Genomic DNA, 12,350 nt, shown 5'->3' with positions numbered 1-12,350 from the left:
GAAGAAGAACTACGGAAGTGGAAGTGAAGCTTCACATGTAAACATAGCTACTCGGTTGCATGATAAGAACTCGGTATCATCCAAATTAAAATCCACCTTTAAATTTATGAAGCTATGTATGACCAACACCTCTGTGACCTCTGAACCTCTGTGACCATTACTGCTTAAAGCAAGTCTCATCAGGTCACTTCCTGTTGTCAGTATCTGTGTAACAAAATATGTCTGATAAACGTAAAAGTATCAAAGTCTCACTTGTGTCAAAAAAAGACAACAAGGCAATATCTCAAGAGTTACCTCGGTTTTGATTTTTTTGGAAGCACAGGACTGTTTTTATCCGTATACACTGAGAACAACAACAAAAACCTACAACTGCTGTTTAGTTTTGCCTTGTGTTGTCTTAGACACAAGCATGTGAGGCTTCAAGGAAAAAGAAAAGTGTCTGGCTAGTGTTCCCTCTCCTGAACCAGTCCATTGTGGTAAGTTTGTGTCGCTGAAGTAAATCCAAACACCAAAGTCACAGAACAACAGTCACAGTGATCGATTTACAGAGCAAAACAAACTACATTTTTTTTCGGTTGAAAAAAGGACGTATATTGGCGAGAAAAGTTGATAAAAGGTCGCGAGTGAAGTCTGAAGTCACTGTTTGTGCAACTCTGTGCCCAGGATCAATGATGGACAGCGTGATAAGTGCACGTCACTGGAGAAACTCCATAATCGAGTCATTAATGCAGCTGTGTTTCCGCTGAGGGCTTTCCCATGATTGGCTGCGGTTAGATGTGTAATTTGCTTGTTTTGGCATTAACAATATCAGCTCTTACAACAATTACCCGGAGAGTGTGCGTGCTGTTGTGCGTGCCTCGGCTCCGCTTGTGATCATCATACGGAATCCAGCCTTTCCTGATAATGCAGATGACGCAGGAGTGTTCACGGGGAGCAGAACGTCAAACGCTGCTCTCGAGGTCAACAACAACACGCTTCATAACTGACTCACACATCAGTTCATTTTCATGATTAGAGGTTTATCGTTATTTCACACACACACGCACACATCACTGCCCGAGTTGTGTTTTTCTGCTGAAAATCACTGTGGAACGTCAGGAAACAAGAGTCGTGCAGCAACTCATCTAGTAATGATCACATACTAAATGATGTGCCAACTGTTTGAACGTGCAATTGATCAACTCCACTGTGTTTTTCTTGTCAATTAAACATTCTGGTTACATTTTCACATTGACACATTCTACATCATTATCCAGCCAGTATCTCCATCTGGGAGTTATATTCGGGCAGACCACACCCGTGTTTTCCCACTTCAAACCCATGTCCACATAGTGCCCTTTCCAGACTACCTGGGTACTAAGTGGGTATTGAGTGGGCATGGGTTTGAGATGGACGAATCATGCAGGTCCTACATGGTTTCAGAAATATGTGGTTTAATGTAGACAAACAAAGGTGGGGCCACCATGGAAACCACAGACAAACCCGTTTGGGACACATATAGTCTGTCACATGGATATTTGTGCTGGGTATGTGAGATTTTATGGACCTAAAAGTGATCAATTACTCGAAATAATATCCAAATGCCTCTTTTCCTAGTTGTGTTTTACACAATGTTTGAAAAAACATTAAAATATTAATTTATTTTTAATACACATATGTAAAGTAATTTTTAGGTTCTGAATTATTACAGACTGAGATAATTCAATGAGCAACACTTTTTGATTCCACAATATACCGAAATATGGCCAAAAATGACGGCACATGGTGGAGAGTAGAAAAATGATACGTTCTAAGGCAAAAGTCAAGACTGACACCCAGATATAATAAACAGCATGCATTATGCTTTAATGGTAGCGAGATTCAAAAATGCACTTTGAATGGGTTTCAATGGGACATTTTTTGCACTTCACGGGCTGAGTGTAACACTTGTTTGTACACAATGTTTTTTAGGCTGACTGCAGGAGCTGAGCTGCAAATAACGAGATCGAATATGCATGAACACAGCCACAACTATCAAAAGAAAAACTGAAAAGCGTGTAAAATGTGCACAACAGTGCCTAAGGGTTGAGATTAAAACAAGATAGAGTAGAATTAAGTAGAAACTAAAACAAATAATGAGCTGTACTGGTGGTAGAAAAGTCTCGAGGCTATAAAGATTAATAATGGAGGTAAGAGAAAGTGTGAACACCGCAGTTTTATTCCACAGTGTGATTTATAATCTTGTACTTGTTTGGCTTTAGGCTCTATATAATGACTACTCATTCTTCCAGGGTGATGGGAACATAATGTATGATGTAACATAAGCCCAACGGTACATTTCCATTGATGGCACACATCTGGATTAATTTTTTTTGTTCAGTTTACTGGTGGAACTCTTAAACCCGACACAGCAGTGTCATATATCACATAAGCAAAAGCACAGTCTTAGTCTGTGTTATTTCACTGATTAGAAGTCGGGACAAACAGTCTCGTCTTTTTTGTTTCTCAACAAACGCTCTTACTTATTAAAACTTAATTAAAATCATATATTCAGGATTCTCTTCAATCACAAGTGAATTCCTGGTGCCGAGACATCTTAATAGCTAACATATTGAACATTTAACCCACAGACGCACACACAGTAACTGGATCTGTAGGTATTTGTCCTTAAGCTCTGGTAAACATGGCAACCATGTTACCTGACCACTGACCCAACACGTTCTTAGCAGCTTTAAACATGTAGAAAGTCTACGGTCTGAGCTAATGTTTGCCTGGAGATGCTAAGTGTGAGAATTACCACACGTTTCCTCCAGATAATCCTACATCTGGATTAAGGCTTTGTGCTGGATTACGCTCCACGATAAATGAGTGCAGCGGGCTGTGACTGTTGTGGTTCAATCTAAACAGATCAATCAACCTACGGCCGAGTAAACAGATGCTGTAAACAAGCAGCGTCGAGTAAACATGTTGCATAAGTGCGTATCAGTATCAGTATCAGCATTTGTTTAATGATATGAAAACCTTTATTTTGCAGAATAAATATCGGAGTACACTGTGGAAATTCTCAGGAATGTATCTCAAAAATAGTACTTAAATACAGTCTTAACTAACCTTAAATACTTAGATGTGGTTTGACACTGAGAACAATAGATTCTTAGAATCTTAAACCTGATGACTGCGACTTCTTGCCATTAAACAGCCTTTTCCAAGTAGAAACTGATCTTTCTAAACTGTTCACTCTCCCAAACCAAACCCCATAGAGAAAATCAGTGATTTTTACATCACTGATTTGATCACTGAGTTGGAAGATTTTCATTCAGATTAACCTCAATGGCACAAAGTGACCACACGCGGCAGCAGTAGACCAGCAGCTCATGTGTCCCCGAGAGCTAAAAACGCTGATATTGTCAATGGACTTTGGTGTGGGAGAGATCATAGATATTATTTTGTGAATCATTTGTGACTGAAGACACTTTTCCTCATGTAAATAAGGATTTGGTTATTCACCTGAATTATGTTAACACTGTTTCCCTCTTTTTCCCTCTTTTCTTGGATGACTCTGTTCCACTCAATTTCCACTCAAGCTCCTCTTGTTTAACGCGTCATTTACAGTAAGTGGCTGCTGCTTTAAACAACACTGACAGGAAAACGGAGGAAAACGAGCTGTCGACGTCATGTGTCGTGTCGCCGTACATATTTGTTGTGCTGTTGTTGATTTAGTTGTCACATGTTGTATGATAATGTCGTCTCGGTTTGCTGATGTTCTGGTCTTTGTGTTACTCAATCACGCGGTCGTCTTCCTGTCATCCGCGCAAATGTTCACACATCGGGAGGAATCACAATATTCCTTTGGGACTTGCACAATCATTCTTAGACACAAACAACATCACAACAAAACGGCTACAATCTTAATTATTCCGCTCAAAAACAGGAAACCTCTTTGGTCTTAATTCACACCAGACTCGTCGTCTCACGGCAAACACCATCTCCCCGTTTGTTTCTTCTCTGCACTTTGTCATCGAGGTCTGACGGACAGACTCCAGAATCACACGTCCACGTCATCACACACACACAACGCCTCTGACTTCACCTAATGTCTCCTCATTGAGCGGTAATTATTTACATGCGTGTGAGATTATGACAAATCAGATTTGAAAGCTGCGGTTGACCTTTGCTTGTGACCGGCACGTTGTCCGACAGCCACCACATGTGGCAGTGTTCATGCGTCGGTGTGTTTTGACGCTGTGGACGGCAGTTGTTTTGTCTCCGCTGCGCTCAGTGCCCGGTGCTCGGCGACATGTAACATGTTATTGTATTCCCTTCTCCAGTTCTCCAATTGAGAGACCAAGTACAGTACGATCCTGTTCTGGTTTGCAGTAAACACGTTATCAGTAACAGGCATTCGCAGCCGTCCACGTCAGAGAAGTGACCCAACACTCAGATCTACGAGTGTGAGAGAGAGAGAGAGATTATGACATGTGGACAGGCTACACATATTGTACTGTTTGCAGAGAGGAGATGTAATCACGTATTGATGAGGAACAGATCGGAGTAACTTTCTCTCTGCGCTCCTAAATCACAAACCTCTCCTCTCCAGACTGTACATATGCTTCTCATAAATCTCAGCTGATTCATTACCCCCTGCTCGCTCGCTCGCCTGCTCGTTCTGTGTGCATCCATCCCAGCACACACAGCGTGTTTTGATGTTGAGGGAACATCTCAGTGTGTCTGCATACCCTAAAAAGGACGTGTTCACCTCATAGTGCACCCAGAAAACACTTTAGGGCCTACGGACAGACGTTTGTGATTGAGCCAGGTCGAGCCAGATCCTACATGCTGTGTATTTTGCACTGGCATAACCAATATGCCGGTGCAGATATTGATATTTTAATTTTTAAAAATGAAGTCACTCTACAGTAAACAGTCCCTGCCAGTTTCACTCGCTCGGCGTCACTACTTCATGTCTCCTCAGGGTGGTGCTGCACAAATGAATGAGGGGAAACTGAGGGCAAAAGTTACCTGGCCGAAGAAGAGGGAGTTTACAGCACGTTAATGGTGGAAAAAGTTACTTTAAGAGATGCTCCATCCATGTTCAATACTTAGAGTTTATGCACTTTATTCTCTGTGTTGTTAATAAATAGAGAAATCACACACTTTTAACGTTTCACAGACTACTTAAAAGTAAATATATCGATTAACACAGACTCTTTATCTCGTGGACCATGTATTGCACATTGTATCATACTGTGAGGTATCCTGTGATTTACCCTAACCCCAAGAGAAGGGTGCCAAAAAAGTGGCATGGTAGGGGCTGGATATTCTGGTACTGTTCCTAATGGGAATGGAAAAGAACAACAGCTTAACCATATTTCGCTGCTGGTGGTTAGCAGACACTTGACTTGAGGTGGGCCAAGTTTGTACAGATCAAGATTACCACCATGAGCTGAGCGCATCATTTCAATATTTTACACTAAACTGTGAAGACTTGCACCAGGACCAACAAATAACATTACCCTAAAAAAGTGGGTTAGGGGTTTGGTTACATTTTAATTGTATTGGACTTGGGACAGAAGAATGATCCAAATGAGTGCACTTCCCTTACGCTGCCCTTAAATCAGAATCTCTCTGATCAGAGTAAAAAAACGTGTACTTTGACAATCAAGAAGGTTCCTGAATTACACCTGGTGGAGGATTGTCCCTGCAAAACAGACAGGCGAGTTCTCCCACAGTCAATTTTTTTTTCCCTGTATTTTTGTGTGACAGACTTTTTCCCTCTACCCTCCTACGAATATTTCTGTCTGCAGTATTATTTGTGGATATCATAGCTCAGATATCTGTTCAAAACTGAAGCTTAAAAATGGCACCAAAGCGTCAAAGAAGTGGTATGACCTGTTAGCTTAGCTGTGAGCCAAGGTAGCTATGAATACCATGTGACATTATATTGATTTTACATATACATATATATATATATATATATATATATATATATATATATACACATCAAAGTTCTTTTTGGAAAAAGTGGCAGCCCTGATGTACTATGCCATGTTTTAAGCACACACACAGTGCAGTAGACTGAAGTCAAACAAATTACGCCCCTGTGTGCTGAGCTACAGGCAGACATCCTGCACTCGTGTAGGAGAATTACAGATTTACTGATCCATGTTATGATGCAAAAAACTTTCCTTGGAGAGGTCATTAGGATGGTTATTTAATCAAAGGATTAGAGTGTGGCGAAAAGGGGATTTACGGTTCTGGTTCTGCAGCACGCTTCAGCAGCGACACCGACGGCTGAATTCCTACGCAGCCATTTAGGTGCAGATTTAAAGCTCCCTTTGTATTCATATTTCATGAATTCGCCTTGAAACAGATGTCACCTCGGGATAAGAATAATGTCTTTCATGGGCGCAGCTTCGTTTGTGTTTCTTGGAGGAGTTTTCTGGGAGGATAAGTGGTAGAACAGGCGCGGTAAATGGTAAAAAAAAAAAATCTGCCCCTGAAGAGCATCTTCACCTTCACCCACATACTCATTTTTAAACGAGACAGTAGAAGTCAGTGCTACCATTAGATCCTGAGGAAGGATCGTATCTGAATCCAGTTCAAATGTCGTCAAGAGTCAGTGGTGACTGATTACTTTTTTCCAAACATAAAAATCATTACTTCTTTGGTAATATCAAATAAATAATAATGCATGAATATGTTCACTCCATTTAGGGGTTTTCCTCACAAATTATTTTTCTTTCCCTTTCAAATAAAAGCTGCTGATAAGCCGGAAACTTGAAAAGGCCAAAGTCCACTTCTCACCATTTAGCTGGAACCCTTGTGCACAGAAATAAATTACAAGGAAGTCGGAAAATCTGATGATAACAGTTCAGTCATAGCCAGTTTTCTCTGTGCAGGAATTCATTTCAGTTCTTTCCGTTTCTTCATGTGGTTTTTTTGTGCAAGAAACTAGTCATAAAGAATCCCATGTAAGTCTGTATTCATCTACGATCGAGAGGAACAAGAAGATCATCTATGCATGCACACTCTTATAGATACCTAATCTTAGCCAGTGTTACCATCATCATCACCATCAGCTAACAGACTAAACAAAGCTGCTGCTGCTGCTCCAAAAACAATGAGTTTATTTACTCCAGTTAAACCACCAGTTGCTCATAGGAAAGGGCACAAAGAACCGTTACTAAATTAGTACCCGTTCCACATTTGTCAGAGCCAATTGTAAAACATGAAAGCCTGAAAGCCATTGGTTCAGAATGAGCACATTCTTCCTCACAGTTCTTCACTGCAACCGTAGGGCAATAAAAAGTATCATACACCAAAACATCTCAATATTTCATGGCATGATACTGTATTAATTATTCAAAATGAGTGGTTTTGTGTTGGATTTAAGCCTCTGGCCATTCGTTGGCAGTAGGCTTTTTAACTCTTTCCCTCCTTCCACTCCTCTCACTAGAGCAAACTAGTTTGTTCTGTTGGCATTAAACATTGTTTTTATTAAGAGTTTTTATTCAAAAAGACAATGTTGGTTGGGGGGAAAATAGATCAAAAGATCAACACATATCGGCAACCCTGTATCATACCATATGTATTGTACCACCAGACTATATCAGTATCAATAAGAAACATCAGTTTCCGTATCAGTATTGAAAATAATTATCAGTATAAGGATTAATAAAAACTACCCATCAGTATCAATAACAATGGCCAACATCTCTGTATCAACAAAATATTGGTATTATTGCGAAGTATCGGAATCGATAAGAAATACCAATACCGGTATCAGTTTCAATAAGAATTTCAGTGTCTGTATTGATAAATAGAACCAGTTTACTTATCTGTATCAATAACAAGTATTGGTGAGAAGAATTGGTATCAATAAGAAGTACCAATATCAATATTGAGATTGATAAGTACCAGTATCTATATCAATAAGAATTACCAGTTTATGTCTCTTTATCAATAGGTGTTGGTATCAATAAGAAGTACCAGTTGTGGTGTCTGAATCAATAAGAAGTGCAGGTATCTGTATCAGTATTGAAGAGAAGTACCACCATCAGTGTCAATATCAATGATACCCAGTATCATGATATTATGAATGAGACTTTTATAACAGTACAAATAAGTCTTGCACAGTCTCCGTTTACTGGAAACATGAACATTTTAAATGTCATCAGGGCTTTTGTTTCTCTAGACCATAATAAGCTGTTGAAATATGGGGAATTTTACTTCTTATGAATGAAACCTTTAATTTGTAAAAGCAAGAATGTGTGATTTCCACACTCGTATAGAACGGTATAAATTGACCATTGTGCATAATTAATTGTACATTTTTCCATCTCTGTGTGTGTGTGTGTGTGTGTGTGTGTGTGTTCTGGCAGTCCACGAATGGCAGCATTAATTTTTATATTCCAGTTCACACCCACTGCTCCTGCTGCTTTTATATTTAGAGCCTCTTATAGCGGAAAGTGCCCGCTGACACGGTAACTGTGGGGTTCTCCGTGACTTCCTGTCCAAACTGCAGGACATACAGGTGTGACGCACCTGCCCTCCCAGACTAAATTCCTGCCTGGAGTCCACAGTCCTGCTGACACCACCAAATGTTATTCCACATGGTGTCTGTGTGTGTGTATAGAGGGAGCGTATGGAGGGCAGCGGGGGGGGGGAAATAGGTGAGGGTCTTTCCCATCCTTGAGGAATCTCATTTCCAAGGTGACGAGGGGAAAACACCAACCACTCGGCGCCGCCCCCAGAACATCCCCGTGTAAAACCCTGACCCCGTGTCTCTGTGGCCCGTGACATTAGTGGGTGAGGCTCGTACATATGGCGACCTCCAGGAGCTCTGGTCACGGGCCGACCACCAGCAGGAGGACGGACAATATATCTGGTTGTGGTCATGGTTACCCTGGCAACGCAATTCAGTCTGAGGGGGCTTGATGTGTTTGAACTACACACAGTTGTGTGACTCAGGGATCTGGAGAGGAGTGTGGGGGGGGGGGGTGTCAACACCTTCACACAAGCTGCTCCTTCTTCCACCACCGAGATAAAAGGTACATCCAGGTTTTCAGATCTGTGTCCAGAGGAGACTTCCAAAGTAAATCTGCATCCGTACGGACACACAGCTGCACCATCGTATGATAAAAGAGATTATTATTTTTACAGACATTGTGATTTTCGACTGATCATTTTCACATCTTGTGGAGAAAAATCATGATGATTTGATATTTACTCGAAGGATTTTGTGCCAGTAAATTTCTGCAGCACTGCAAAACTTCACTATTTGTTTTAGTTTTCTCACTTTGGTCTTAATCAAACCATTTCAGTTCACTTGCTCGGCTTATTTCAGCAACCTTGGGTTTCGAGAAAGGCGCTTTAGAAATCAAAGTTATGTTACTATCACTGTATTTTAACGTTGGTGATAATGGTGTTCAATATTTACTCAGGGGATACTTGGTATAAAAGGTTTGAGAACCACTGGTTTAAATAGATCAGAAAATACAACTAACGAGAGAAAGCACAAATCTCTGCCGTGACCCACATCTCCAGAAGATTCTATACAAATCGGTCCTTTACTTTGAGTTATGCTGCTAAATACCTGACCAAAGTAGCCAAAAACATAACCTCAACAAGAAATCCTTTCTGTTATGAAACCAACAATAACGTGGAAGTGAAACTGAAAGTACGAGCTGACACGGAGCTTCCTGTTCACCAAAACGAGCCAATCAGGAACAAACGGGCCAGCGTTTATTCAAGTGTAGGTGTGACCTCAGCAGAATTGATGAATTTCCTAATAAAAGAACTGAGTTGTGTGAGTGGAGCCAACGATGGAGAGCTGGATGCTACAAGGTTTCTGCACAACAGGAAGCAGTTTACAGTGGATTTATTCACGCTGACGGAGCAAACGCACGGAGAAATAAGTCAAATATTTGTATCGCATTTGTAATGTTATGCCTTTAGCCTACTGACACACATTTAATAAAAAGGTGTGACAAATGAACAAGACCTTCAAACACTTTCACACACACACACACACGCTAAGTTTGAGGTGTGCCGGGAATCGGTGAAACTGAGCTCATCACTTTGCAGAAACTTCATCCAATAAAACAATTTATGGTTTTTCTGCTGATGTACAGCTGGCAGGCCGTTCACTAATGGGTTTAAAATGTGCCGTCTCTGGCCGAGAGAGGCAGAGAGACTGAAGGCGAGGGAGAGGGAGAGAGAGAGAGAGAGAGGGTGTGAGGGACTTCTGATTTATGATCGCACCTCTGCCTCCAAACTTCAGCAGAGCTTTTAGCTCCTCTCAAGCCTCAAAGTGCTGTGATGCGGGCGATGGGTCCAGAAATCTTGACATCATTGCTTTCTCTACGAAACCCAAGCCAGCGCTTCTGAAGTGGAGGCTCGCTCGGTGCCAGGCTGATGAGCAGCGAGCCAAACACCAGCTGACTTATGGAAGCCTTTGATGTTCGCCTGCATGGCCCAGCGCTCACAATAACACCACGGCTTATTTCTAAAAAAGACACTGATAATGAAGTTATTGGCCACCCAGAGTGGTTTAAAGCAGCATTCAAACTTTATTATCCCAACCATTCCATCACAAAACAGGTATATACGGCCACGTAGGCTTTAAATATCCATATATTTTTGTTATTACAGTACATGGATGCTGTTGAATGCTGGTATTTTTCCACTCCATCTCAACCCTCTAAAGTATCTTCATAAGGATACTGGAGCTGCTGCTATGTTGGCACGTTGCTATGACAATGGGTTTCCCCCTGTGACGCACCACAAGTCCCCCTCTTCTGTTTATATTTTACCACTTATATGACCCATAACTGAACACCAGGATTTCTGGGAAATGGGGGAAATACTGTAGAAGAAATTCAGTTTTTGTTTTGTTTTTTAAAAAGTCAAAGACTGTGTGTACGCTGAGGGCAACTATTTTTCAAAGTCAATGATGATGCCATACAACAGATACTATCTCAAAAATGAATAAATTCCTTGTTATTATGAATGTATTAATACTATTTATGAATGTAAGATTGTTTATTTTGCTCTATAGGGAGAATATCACAATTTCTCAGTACAAAATCATGATTTTCAAACCATAAAGTATCAATCGATTTGGTAAGTAATAAAAATAAAAGCCAATTCTGCTTCTTAACCCTTCTGTTACCAATCCTGTTGGGCAGGATTTGGCATGCATACTCATTACCGTAACACGTACACTGTTTGTGTTATCTAGAAAAGTCAAAAACTATGGATTGGCAATCTGTCCAGGGTGTGACCCCGCCTTTCACGCCAATATACTTGTCATTACGGTACAACCTCAGGACCTCCGTGAAACAACCGTCCAATCACAGACAAGATTCACCAGCTTCTAAGTACCATCATTCCTAAACTGTTGAATAACTGCCAGATATGGAAAGTGAAAGTTATCTTGGGGGAAAATGGGCAGAAGCACTCACTCATTGAACATTTCTTGACAATTCTACAGCCATAAAATCAAAATAAATCCAGAAGGGCTGATTATCATCATGGTCATACAGTATAGTCGCTTGTATGTGACAGAAAACTGAATGATGGACGTCGTCATTTTGAGGTTTGGGAAACACTCATTCAACAACACATGAATTGATAATGAAAATAATTAGTTGCCACCATAACATATACAATATATTATGTGATCAGCCTTGTATTAGAGTATAGTTGCAGGTTTCTAATTTGAGTCTATGGCTGAAGCATGTTCATTGCTCCAATGAAAATAGTTTTTAAAGATTCATTTCAACAACTGACAAACAAAACACAGATGAATCCATCTGCATGTGTTACGGTTAAATGAAACGTTGAAATACAAGTGACACTAACATCTTTTTATATATATATATATATATATATATATATATATATATATATATATATATATATACATACATACACACACACATATATATATATATATATCTAAAGTATTAAAGTACATATGTAAATATATACTTACATATATAGAGTAGTATATAAATACATTTTTGAAGTTAATACCAATGCAAATATATGAAGTAGGTGGTAAATATTCTGATGGTGCTGCTCCCACTTCTTTTAAAAATACTTAAAATCACAGTCCCAATAAATTAGCTATTTCATCTAAATCCACCAGCCTGAGGTAATTGCTAATAATGAATACATGATCATAAAGCTTAAAAATAAATGATCATAAAGCTTAAAAATGGAGGACTGTCGAGTGGAAAGGAAAAGTTTGTTGGACAAGCTTTAAAAAGCATCTGGTTACTTTGTAAACTCTGGTCCAGATAAGCCTCATTAAAGAGTCGATCTGATGGTGAAGCCACTTTTGATCTGACAGCTCCTCCTTTGAA

At 40.1% G+C, this 12,350-nt stretch overlaps 1 long non-coding RNA gene across 1 annotated transcript in view; it reads right to left on the bottom strand.

Annotated features, from left to right (window-relative positions):
* The window catches only part of LOC131454152 (uncharacterized), a 38,112-nt gene that overhangs the window by 610 nt on the left and 25,152 nt on the right, over positions 1-12,350 (bottom strand). The gene's annotated exons all lie outside the window — the stretch shown is intronic.

This window comes from Solea solea, chromosome 2, assembly GCF_958295425.1.
Source record: "Solea solea chromosome 2, fSolSol10.1, whole genome shotgun sequence".
In the NCBI taxonomy this organism is placed as follows: Eukaryota; Metazoa; Chordata; class Actinopteri; order Pleuronectiformes; family Soleidae; genus Solea; species Solea solea.
The sequence above is the reverse complement of the archived record's forward strand: the minus strand, read 5'-3'. Positions and strand labels throughout refer to the sequence as shown.